At 29.3% G+C, this 12,572-nt stretch overlaps 1 pseudogene; it reads right to left on the minus strand.

The window, feature by feature from the left end:
- Positions 1 to 9,962: 9,962 nt before the first annotated feature.
- Positions 9,963 to 10,730, minus strand: LOC149519976 (uncharacterized; annotated as a pseudogene).
- Between the last annotated feature and the right edge of the window lie 1,842 nt (positions 10,731 to 12,572).

The following is a 12,572-nucleotide window of genomic DNA, read 5'->3' on the forward strand; positions in this document are numbered from 1 at the left end:
ATTCATTCATCCATTAAGCATTAAACACCATTGCATAAAAAATAAACACCTAACAAACATTTAATTTCCTACTTGCTAGTTTGAGGACTTTTTGTCAAACATCTAAAAATGCCTTTTATTCTTAGCTAAACTTTTATGAAACACTTAAAAAACTATGAAAATGAAAACAACAAAGCAAGCATTTTTATTCACCAAAAACATGATAAACATATGATTTAACAAAAAAAAAAGATTAACACAAGATAAACTCATCATAAACACCTCAAAACCAAGAATCAAAGCATACAAAATCATGGGAAAAAGGAAGCAAAAATTCGATCATGGTGGGGATTCCATTGGTCAAAATTTTCTAATGTATTACTTAGAGGTTTTATGATACCATTTGATTGATAGGATGATATGATAAATTAAGGATGCTTTAAGAATAAATCAACCATGGAAGAGGTTATTGCTCTTTCAAAGAAATCAAAGCAAAGTAAATACTACATGTATGAGAATGTAAAACCTTTCTAATTTTTCTAATTTTTTATATATTTTTCTTCCTTATTTTGGTATTGTTGCCAACCTTTTCTCCTAAAAAATCCCCCCATTTAGCCCTAAAAAATCTCATTTAAAGACAATTGTCTCTTATGGTAGCCATTAGATCCAATCTCATTCAAAGGTTATGAGTTGTTTGTCTTTTTTTCCTAGCTTAGTTGTCATCTACCCTTAATGTAAGCTAATATATCAAAACCATCACAAATCTAAGGGTCTCTTTACTTTCAAGCATACATTTTGGCTATATGTGGAACTATCCCTACAACTTTGCCCATTATGAGTGAATTAAACATTTTTGCATGTTTCTTTTGATTTTTACATTTCAATGGTGATCCATTGACTTTATTATGCCAAAAAATGATGTTAAGGGTCTTTAAATATGAATTTGTGCCCACACCAAAAATTTGACTTTGTTTTGACCAAATTTATGAGAATGCCATTAAGACTCTTTTTTAGACTTTTGTGATGCTTTTGGAGCCAAACTTTGATTTTTAAGACCCCAAATCATAATTTTATCAATTCTAAACCTTAATTAGTTCCAATCAAAGTTTTGACTCAATTGTTAAGGTTTGACTCAAGTTAAAACATGTTTGACCTAGCTTTCACAGAAAAGCATTTTTGTCAAAAATGAAAATTTTGATCAAATCTAAGGTTTTACAATTAAGTTCCTTTAAAATCCTTTTTGACCAAATTTGACTTTTCATCTCTGGTTTGGCTTTTTTAGCCCATATTTGACCAAAGATTTTTCAAACTCTTTTCATATTTATTAACCAATAGTCTTGATTTCAAACAATTTCAAAACTTTCTCAGTTTTTTATCTCAAAAGTGCTAGCTTGACTAAGTTGACTTTAAAGTTGACTTTTGACTTTACTATGATTTTCACCATTTTTTTGTCAAATATAAAATCAACTTATTCAAAAGATTTGGAATATCTACGAGGTTCAAAATATTTGAAAAGACCAGAATCTTGATTTATAAGTATTGGAATTGATTGAGGCATGCCTAGACAAAATTAAGTGTCTACACTTGTATATTCATGAGTGTTTTCAAAGTCAAGCTCTTGCTCTTAAAAATGGCACCACTTCCATTCATATAGGTGAACTCTATCAAGAATGTAACTATTTAAATATTGCAACACTTAGTTTACATGTTATAAATTCATTAAATGTTTAAACTCATCCTTTTTACACATAAGGTTTAAGTACTTATCTGCCTTGGGATGGTTGTAATTTAAGTAATTGTAGTCACATTCAGATGATATACTTTGACACATTAAAGCCCAAGACTTAATGTGCAAGTAAATGCTGAGTTGGGGTTCCATCATGTGTGACTTATTTTAAGGGCTTAAGTTATACCACTTTTGAAGTTTTAAATACCATATTTCTTGATAAACCTTTTGTTAATGGATCCTACAAATTTCCACTTAACAAAACCAATGGTGATCACCCTATCTATTATAAGTTGTCTAACATAACTATGCCTTAGACCAATATGTCTAAACTTTCTATTCTGCACTTGGCTATAAGCCTTTGACAATGTAGCTTGACTATCATAATAAATAGAAATTGGTGACATTGGTTTTGACCATAAAAGAATTTTAAGAAGTAAATGCCTTAACTATTCTACTTCTTTGTAAGCTAAAGTAAATGCCACAAATTCTAAAGCTATAGTAGAATCAGTTATACAAGTTTTTTTCTTAGAACCTAAAAAAACCACACCTCCACCAACAAGAATATCCATCCTCTTATGGATGAATGATCTTCCACATTTATTATCCAACGTGCATTAATATATCCTTCTAAAATTGAAAGATCACCACTAAATGAAATGCCATAGTTAATAGATTTCTTTAAATATATAAGAACACTTAAAATTAAATACCAATGCAAATTACTTGAGTTGCTAGTATATCTACTAAGTTTTCCAACTGCATAGGCAATATTAGGTCTTGTTCGTGTCATAGCATACTTTAAATAACCTATAACCTCTCTATGTCCAAGTTGTGCAACTAACATCCCTTTATTTGGAGTTAACTTCAAATTATGATCAAAAGGTGTTGAAATTATTACATCATCTTATGACTAACTCTTTGAGAATTTTTTTAATATAATGTGTTTGAGTTAATCTTATATTAGAGTTTTCTCTAATGATCTTAATTCTTAAAATTAAATTTGCAACACCTATATCTTTTGTAGCAAAATTGCTTGAAAGAAACCTTTTGGTACTTTTAACTTGTTCTAAATCTATACTAAAGACACATATAAGCAAATGATGATACCTTTGCTTTTGTCAAACTTACTATAGACACATTTATTAGATTCATTAATTTTAAATCAATTAGCTTATATTACATCATCAAAATTTTGGTACCATTGCTTAGGAGCTTGTTTAAATCCATATAATGATTTAATCAATTTACACACTAATGACTATAAAATTTATAGCATTCGTACATCACTTTAACCTTAAAATTTTAAAAATTTTCATGAATTTTGTTCTTGAATGTGTTGAAAACTTGATTTTTAGGTTTACATGAAGAAATTAGTCAACTATGAAGTTATGCATGAACCAAGCACTCCATCCAAAGTTGGATGATAACATTCAGCCAAGGCATTAGGAGTCTACCAAAGCCCATTATGCCATGTATGCAAGAATCTTTAATCCATGCAAAAGTGGTTACTATGGCAGCCTAAGATATAACCAAACCAAAAGCTTAATGAATACTAATCTCATATTCGGCTAAAGCAAGAGTTAGTGTGCATAAGGGCTATTTTAAATTCAAAAGAGTTTTAATTCAAGTGAAAGAATTAAGAGGATTCAATCTTTGATTTTAAACTAGTGGAATCTTTCATTTAAAATTTAAAATTATATTGACCTACTAAGACACCTAGGCATGGGTGACACAAATGGATCAATGCAATAGTCCAATTTAGCTACATAAGCTCCACATTATCCAAAAGCCTCATACATTCGACCAACCATTTTTTTAAATTCAAATGTGTTTAAACTTAAGTGAAACAATCCAAGTTTATCCCACATAGGCCAACTATTGTACTATAAATATGCTATGTTATTCACTTGTAAAACATCCCACATGCCATTATTCACTTCATTTCAATTATTTTTATTTAGCTTTTGCCTTTAAGAGCTCTTTTGTATTTTCTTTTATATTCAGTTAAGTTGACATATTAGCCAACATTTCTTGTTTTCTCAAAATTATTGTCAATTCCAGTTCAATATTATTTTCTTCAAAGCTTTCTTATTTACATTTTAAACACATTTTTACTTTTAGTTTTGATTTTCATTTACTCTGTCGTTTATGCACTTACCCGCTATACTATATTTTACAGTCAGCCAACATTCAATTTCTTCACTAATCATTTGGTTCATTTACTTTCAAAGTTATTTATATTTCAATCTCGCTTTTTCTTTTGTTTTTTCTTGCTATAATCGGCCAACCCTAATACAACCAAGTGTCTATCTTGTCTAGCTTGGCATTCTGCCTTCACACTTTGTTTTTACTTTTAATTAATCTCCAATAGTTTTAATCTTCTAAATATAAAGTTAGGAAGAATTCTTTTGGTATTTGGTCCCACACCCAAAACATAATCCTCAATGGAATGATAATTTTACTTCACTTTATTACTTAAATGCGACCTATGCACTTGTAGGTTCAAAAGTAGCAATCATACACTATCTTTTCTTAACTTGGAAGTATAAACCTTTTCAATTGGTCCATATAAACTTTTTCATCTAATCTACCATTTAAGAATGTTGTTTTAACCTCTATTTAATAAATTTCAAGTTTATATATAGAAGCCAATGCTATAAGCATTCTAATAGTAGAAATTCTTGCCATTAGTGCATATAGATCAAAAAAATCAATACCATACTTTCATGTAAATCCTTTAGCAACAAGTTTAGCTTTGAACTTATCTATAGTTCCTTCGATTTTCATTTTCTTTTCGAAAATCCATTTGTAACCAACTAGTTTACAACCAGGAGGTAAATCAACTAAGTTCCATATATTGTTTCATCATCTATAGCTTCTTTCAACTAGTTTACAACTAGGAGGTAGATCAACTAAGATTCAATAATCGAATCCATTTCATCATCCATAGCTTCTTTCAAAAAGCTACATCTTGAGACTTCATTGCCACTTCAAATGTCTTTGGATTCAATTCTACGTCAAAGCTAGATTTAACGTGTTTATTGACAATTTTCATTGTTCCTTCAACTAGGAACATGTGAAAGTCTAAGCCAATAGTTTTAACCTTTCTTGCTCTTTTACTTGCTCTAAGTAAAAGGTTATCTTCTTACTTATGGAAGTTTCTTTTCTTTGCCCTCGTGAGTTGTCTAAAGCATTTTCCTTAGAATTAGATTCTAATTTGAATCTATATTCATCAAATATGGCATTATAGATTCAATAACCATATTAATAGGTATTGAATCATTTGATTTTATTACCATGAACCTATATGATTTACTATTTTGAGCAAATCCCATGAATATACATTCAAATACTTTTCATTTAAGTTATTTCTTTTAGATTTGGGAACTTTTACAATTGCTTTATGTCACAATATTTCAAGACTAGGAAGTGCCCGTCCATTGGACAAATAGGGAATGAGAAAAATAGGGGCCTTAAAAAAGCATTTTTGATAAAAACAAAAGAAAGAGTCACCATTAATATTTTTTAGGATGTGATTGACCACCCAAAAATTTTTGTCTTTTTAATAAAATATATAAAAGGTTTAAAAGTTTTATAAAAAGAACAAATTGAGGTTTGCAAAAATCAAATTTAGGGTTTGGTAGTCGGTTACGCATAGGAAAGAATTACCAATCTTATAGCACCCGGTGAAGATGGTACCAATTAATTGCATGTTATTTTTAGACTTTGGTTAAAATGGTCCCATTTAAATGTTTAAAAATTAATTCCTTTTGTCATTAATTCATAAAAGGAGCTTAAATTTTTTTCTTTTCGAAAATCAATTTTTGAAAAACAAAACATTTTATTTTTGGATCAAAGTGAAAACACCTTAAGTATTAAGACACCTTTTTCACTCTCATATGTTTAGGTAGAGCTTTAAAAGCATTTCTAACTTAAGGGACTTTAGGTTGCCCTATAAATCGAGATAACACTTCACATAGATGATAATCATCAAGAGTCCCCTTATATTAAGGTTAGATCTTAAAAACTATTTTTACTTAAGATGTCATCTTATTTACAAACAAATTTTTTTAAACTTTATATATAAAACCAATGCATGTATGCATAGACATAATAATAATATGAATACATGATGATTGAATGTGAATAGCAAACTATGAATGCATGTAACAAAATAAATTGTAAATGCATGGATAAGGTTAAGGTTGGCTTTAGGGTTTGAGGTTCAGTTTAAGGTCTAGGTTGGGTTTAGGGTTTAGGTTTTTTGCTTTAAGGTTGGGGGTTTGGTTTAGGGTTTGAGGTTTGATTTAGGATATGGGTTAAGGTTTAGGGTTTAAGGTTTGATTTAGGATTTAGGTTAGGGTTTAGGTTTTGGCTTAGGTTTTAGGGTTTGGCTTATGGTGTAATAGGTGGTTTAAGGTTTCTGATAAATGATTTGCAAGTGCTTAGAATCGACAAGTAATACAACCATAAGAATAAAAGTACCATCCCACAGAGATGGTATATCCAAGATCACAAATATGAAAATTGTATATCCCAAACTTATACTTAGATAAATGCAAACAAAGATAATATAACCTAATCAAATAAAAACCTAAAACATGCAAAGTAATATAAACCAATATCAAATTAAGCTAAACAACTTCAAATAAATCAAAATAAGTAAAACCGAAATCAAATTTATGAATTTTAACTAAGTTAAAATAGAATAAACCCTAATAACATTAACAAATTATAATTAAGAAAGTAAACATGTAATAAAAAACCAAACCAATAGAAATCAAAAATCAAAAATCAAAATCGAATATAGCCCTAATTAATTAACATGCAATTCATGCAAATTCATAAAATCGAAACCGTAATTCAATTCTAAAACATGTAAATAACTTAAATTAACTTTTAAACATGCAATAGAACCAAAATAAATCAAAATAGAATTTGAATTAAACCATTAAACAATAATTGAAAAAATAAAACCCTAATCTCATGCAATTTCTTAAAATTCTAATATAAAAACCTTAAACCAAATTAAGCAAACCCTAAATATACAATACTAAACTAAAATTAAAATATCTTAAATAGATACTTATTAAATTCAAAAACATTGAAACCAAATAGAATATGCAAGAAATTAAATGAATCAATCAAGATTTAAACCGAAACATGCAATTTAAACAACTTAAGCTAAAATCGAATTTTAATCTAACCTTAAACTTAATAATCGAAACCTTTTATAAAGATTTAACATGCAATTGAATGAATCAAATCAAAACAGTAGCTAAATTGACAAGATCTAAACAAAATAAAAAAAGAAACGCAAGTTTTATGAACAAAAAAGCAAAATTGAAAAGAAAGATTCAATCTTTAAAATCAAAACAATAAACCAAATTGAAAAGAAACTTAAAACTAGAATTTAATTGCTTGAAAACTAGAAAATTAAAAGAACATGAAAGCTTTAAAACAAAAGTTTGAAAACTAAAGAAAGCTTAAAGAAAACTTAGAAACTAGAACCCTAAAAATCATTAATATATTGATATGTCAACCCAACCCCTTACAACATTTATTCTAAGACTTAATAATGTATTTATAAGCTAAAGAAAACCCTAGGTATATTCAGCAAAGAGGTTTTGAAGATCACTTGCATAGTTTCAATTGCACTTGAACTATTTAATCCAAAAATGCCTCTTGAAGTTGAATCCAACTAGAACTTTTCAAAAGGAAAGCTTCTAGACCATTCTAGGCTTCTAGATCATATCCATCATAAATCAACTCATGCATAAAACAATAGAATTACTAAATCTTGCTTACCCAGAATTGCATTTGGCCAACATGAAATAACCTTCTTGAATGTTGCTTTAAATTCTTCAATCTTGCATCCTTTATGTAGTCATAGCTTGACTTGAATTCTTGGAGAAAAATTAGAGTTTAAAACCATGTAGAACACTTCATTAATTCTGCCCATAAAGAATGGAATTAAATATTTCATGCTGTCCTACTCCAACCAACTCCTAATCCATATAAGAAATCCAAATCCAAGTAGGAAAGTAATTGGAATTGCCACCTTATCATGCCACATTATCTTTCTTAACCAATAAGAAAACTCTTTATGCCATGCTATCCATTAGTAATCCCATGCATGTGTACCTATATAAGCTACCATGGACTTGTAATCACTTGAAATTACAATCTACCCTTCATTATTGCCAAAATTTCTATTTAAATCTTGTATGAATTTTTGCCATTTTTCTTCAAGATTGCATCATTCTTTCTTCATTAAACTCGCTAAAACCAATCTTGAACTTCTTTTTCATTCTTTAACTTCAAGATTTCCAAGAAAATCAAGAACTTTCAAAAACATCACAAGATTCCATATTAAGCATAAAAAATTATCAAGATTCATCAAAAAAACTCCAAGAATCTTCAAGATTTATTCCTTTCTCCTTGAAAACCTACAACATAGAAAATTATGCCATTTAGGAGTAAAAAGAACATTATTTTGCTAAGAACTAAGAAAAATCAATAAATTAGGCACCAAAAACAAGCCTAAATAACTTTATTTTATAAAGTTATCAACCCCCCAAACTTGAACTTTTGCTTGTCCTTAAACAAAATAAACTAAAAGAAATAAGAAAATAGCATGGTAGATATCATAATATATACTCCTAATAATTAGATTCTTATGAATCCTCAAAAATTGCATAATGAATATATCTTAAAAGAAAATCATAAGCACAAATCCAACATAAAACTCATTCAAGAATAAGCCTACATTGCAATCACAAATTTTCGTGTGTATATGAATAATCCTCCTCAAATCAATTCAAGATATTCAACTCAAGCTAAACAAACATGAAATAAAAAAATCACCTCATAGCATGCACATATTTCATAAGTTTGCTTTTTACATACTCTTTTCGCTAATGTAGCCACAAACTTAACCAAAGATCAATAGGTTTTTATTAAGCTTGTAATGTCAAGCTAGAGTTAAGGTATGATAAAAGAATATTTAGGCTTATAAAACCCCAAACATGCATTACTTAGGTTTAATACTTTTAATGAGAGAGCTTTCAAGGAAATTTTAACACCCCCAAACGTAAATTCTTCTTTCTTTTTTTTTTTTTCAAACAATAACTTCCTTTTGATTTTATATCAATACCTTATTATTTTTTCGATGTTTTCACCATTTTTTCTTTTCTATTTTGTATTCTCTTTTTCTTTCTTTTAGAGCTAATTTCAGCTTTTCTTTTTCTTTTCTTTGCTTGAAATAGAATTTTGCATAATAATGTTAACGTCAAACGCCACTCTTCCTTCCCAATAAAACATAGCTCTCATAATTCTTTAATTGATACATACGCACATAGGGTAAGGCAAAAAGATAAAGATAATAAATCAAAGGTGTGGTTGATTCATGTAAGTGAAAACAAAGAAAAGGAATATGTATTCATTAGGCTCAAAAAGGGTAACTAGGGATAAACATAATAACATTAGCTTGAAAGGCTTAAATGATCCAAAGGTGGCTTAAATCATCTCCTTAGTTAAGTGTGGTCTATTATTTTACCTCAAGAGATGCTCAAACAAATTTTAAACTTAGCGTATAACTGCAAAGATTAATGCAACTTCACATCTACATAAACTTCAACTAAACATACATGTATCTCAAAGATCAAGACTAAGTGCTCAATAATTTAGAAATATTGCAATTAAAAAAAAAAAAACTCAAGAAATGATCTCATGCTTTCACTGCATTCAATCTTTCCTAAAAATCTATATTCAAAGTTAACCGAGGTTAATATCATTAGGTAATGAGAAAATAATCATGGGAAATGTATTGATTCTAAGCATGATAAATTAAACTCAAAACAAGAATTTTGAAAAAGAAAATTGAAAAAATTTGGCACAAATTCTCTCTCCTCTAAACTTAAAAAGAACATTTCCCCCAATGTGTGCAAATAAAGCATAAAACACAAAAGGAAAAAAGATACTCTCATAAAATGGTAATGGTTAAAATTGCCTTAAAGAAAATTCACCATTGCCGAACCTTATTTAGGTATTTTCTTGCTCCTAATTCCTACAAAACCAAAAACAAAGAAAAACCAAAGCATTATATGTTCTTAAACAAAAAATCAAACTAAAAGTAAATATGCAAGCTAAAATTTAAAAACTTAGGTTGCCTCCCAAACAACACTAGTTAGATTTAAGTTTGACTAGCACTTTTCACTTACTCATACTTAGGTTTGGCCAAGAAAAGAACTTCCTATTGCCTATCAACAAGTCCACAAAAATACTTTTTTAACCTTTGTCCATTAACCTTAAAAGGTTTTCCAATCTTGAATCCATAATCTCCACAACTCTATATGGAAATACTTGGATTACTTTAAAAGACTGTCCCATCTAGATTTTAACATACCAGGGAATAACTTCAATCTTGAATTGAACAACAAAACTTGTTGTCCAAGCTTAAAATGCTTCTCCATAATCTTCTTGTCATGCCACCTTTTGGTTTTTTCCTTGAAAAGCTTGGTATTTTCATAAGCTTGAAGTCTAAACTCATTTAGCTCATTTAGTTGGAGCAATCTTTTATCACCACTAACTTCTGCATCTAAGTTCAAATTTTTATTACCTAATATGCCTAATATGCCTTATGCTCCAATTCCATTGGCAGAAGAAATTATTTACCATAAACCAACTGATATGGAGACATACCTAATGGGGTCTTAAAAGGCATGCGATATGCCCATAAAGAATCATCAAGTCGCAATGACCAATCCTTCTTTGCAAGATTCTCTTGATCTCCCTATTGGATACCTTAGCTTGACCACTTGTTTGAGGATGATATGTAGTCGCAATCCTATGTTTCACCTCATACTTGGTAAGTAAAGCTTCAAACAACTTGTTACAAAAGTGGGATCCTTAATTACTTATGATAATCCTTGGTGTGCCAAACCTTGTAAAAATGTTTTTCTTAAGAAATTTTAACACCACCTAGGCATCATTGGAAAGTAAAGCTATTGCCTTTACCCATTTAGACACATAACCTACTATTAGTAATGTGAACAAGTTGCCATGATAAGAAACAAAATGGCCTATAAAGTCAACTCCCCATACATTAAAAGTTTTGATTTTCAAGATGATGCTGCAAGGAATCTCATGTCTCCTTAAGAGATTTCTAATCTTTTGACACCTATCACATCTCAAAGCAAATTCATGAGCATCTTAAAATAAAATAGGCTAATACAAACCTAATTTTAACACCTTGGTTGTAGTTCTTGCTCTTCTATAATGGCCACCATATTTAGATGTATGATAATGCTTTAGAATATCTTTCACCTCCTCTTTGGGAACTCACCTTCATAAAACTTAATCCTTTCATTGCTTCAACAAGAAAGAGTTATCCCATACATAATATTTAACATCATTAAGAAATTTGTTTCTTTATTGAAAGTAAAATCAAGAGGAAAAACATTACCTACTGTATAGTTAACAAAATCAGCATGCCATGGTAATGGTTTAGAGAAGAAAAATTGCTCATTACGGAAGGATTCTCAAATCAACTCATTTTGTATTGCCTCTTTGTCCAATCCTAAAATATTGTTAGCCACTAGATTTTTCATTCCTTTTTTGTCTCTAATTTCCAAATCAAACTCTGAAAGAAGTAAAATCCATCTAATCAATAGCTTAGCATCTTTTTTTTACAATGAGGTACTTTATGGCTGAATCGTTTGTATTAACCACTACTTTGGTGCCTAGTAAATAGGACTAAAATTTCTTAAAAGTAAAAACAACAAATAACAACTCCTTTTCAATTATGGCAAAATTCAATTGTGCCTCATTCAAAATCTTACTAGCATAATAGACAGGATGGAAAACTTTATCCTTCTTTTCTTTTAAAAAAACCCTCACTATATAATCAGTAATATCACACCTTAATTTAAAATGTAAATTCAATCAGGATAGGCAATATTAAGGCTATCACCAATTTTTCTTTCAAAGTTTGGAAAACATTTATGCAAGCATCATTAAAATTAAATTTCACATATTTCATTAGCAAGTTGAGCAACGGCTTGGAGATCTTGGAAAAATCTTTAATGAATCTTCTATAAATACCAACATGTCCAAGAAAACTCCTTATACCATTCACCGAACTTGGTGGTGACAAATTCTAAATCAATTCAATCTAGGCCTTGTCAACTTCAATTCCTTTGGAAGAGACATTGTGACCTAACACCATACCTTCTTGTACCATAAAATGGCATTTTTCCCAATTAAGCTCTAAATTTGTCTTTTTACATATTTTCAAACTACTAGCAAGATGGGTTAAACATAAATCAAAAGAATTACCAAAACCTAAAAAATCATTCATAAATACCTCTAAAAATTCTTTCAACATGTCAAACAATATGACCATCATGCATCTTTGAAATGTGGCTGGAGCATTACATAAGCCAAATGGCATTCCACTAAAAGTAAAAGTCCTATAGGGGCATGTAAATGTAGTCTTCTCTTGATCCTCAAGCGCTATGGCTATTTAGTTATAACTAGAATAACCATCCAACAAACAATAAAACCTATGACCAGCCAATTTATTAAGCATCTCATTAAAAAAAAAATGGAAAGTGATCTTTCTTGTTGCTTTATTAAGCTTCCTATAATCCATGTACACTCTCCATCTAATGATTGTTCTTATAAGGATAAGTTCATTATTATCATTAGTCACCATAGTCATTCTTTTTTTTTAGGCACATACTATATAAGGTTCACTCAATAACTATCAAAAAAAAGATAAATGATACCAACATCCCACCACTTAATAATTTTTTTCATTATAACCTCTTTCATGGTTGGGTTTAAAGAGCATTTGATGCTT

The sequence above is a fragment of the Durio zibethinus genome, chromosome 2, assembly GCF_047325235.1.
Source record: "Durio zibethinus cultivar Kanyao isolate XHJ-2024 chromosome 2, ASM4732523v1, whole genome shotgun sequence".
Classification (NCBI taxonomy): domain Eukaryota; kingdom Viridiplantae; phylum Streptophyta; class Magnoliopsida; order Malvales; family Malvaceae; genus Durio; species Durio zibethinus.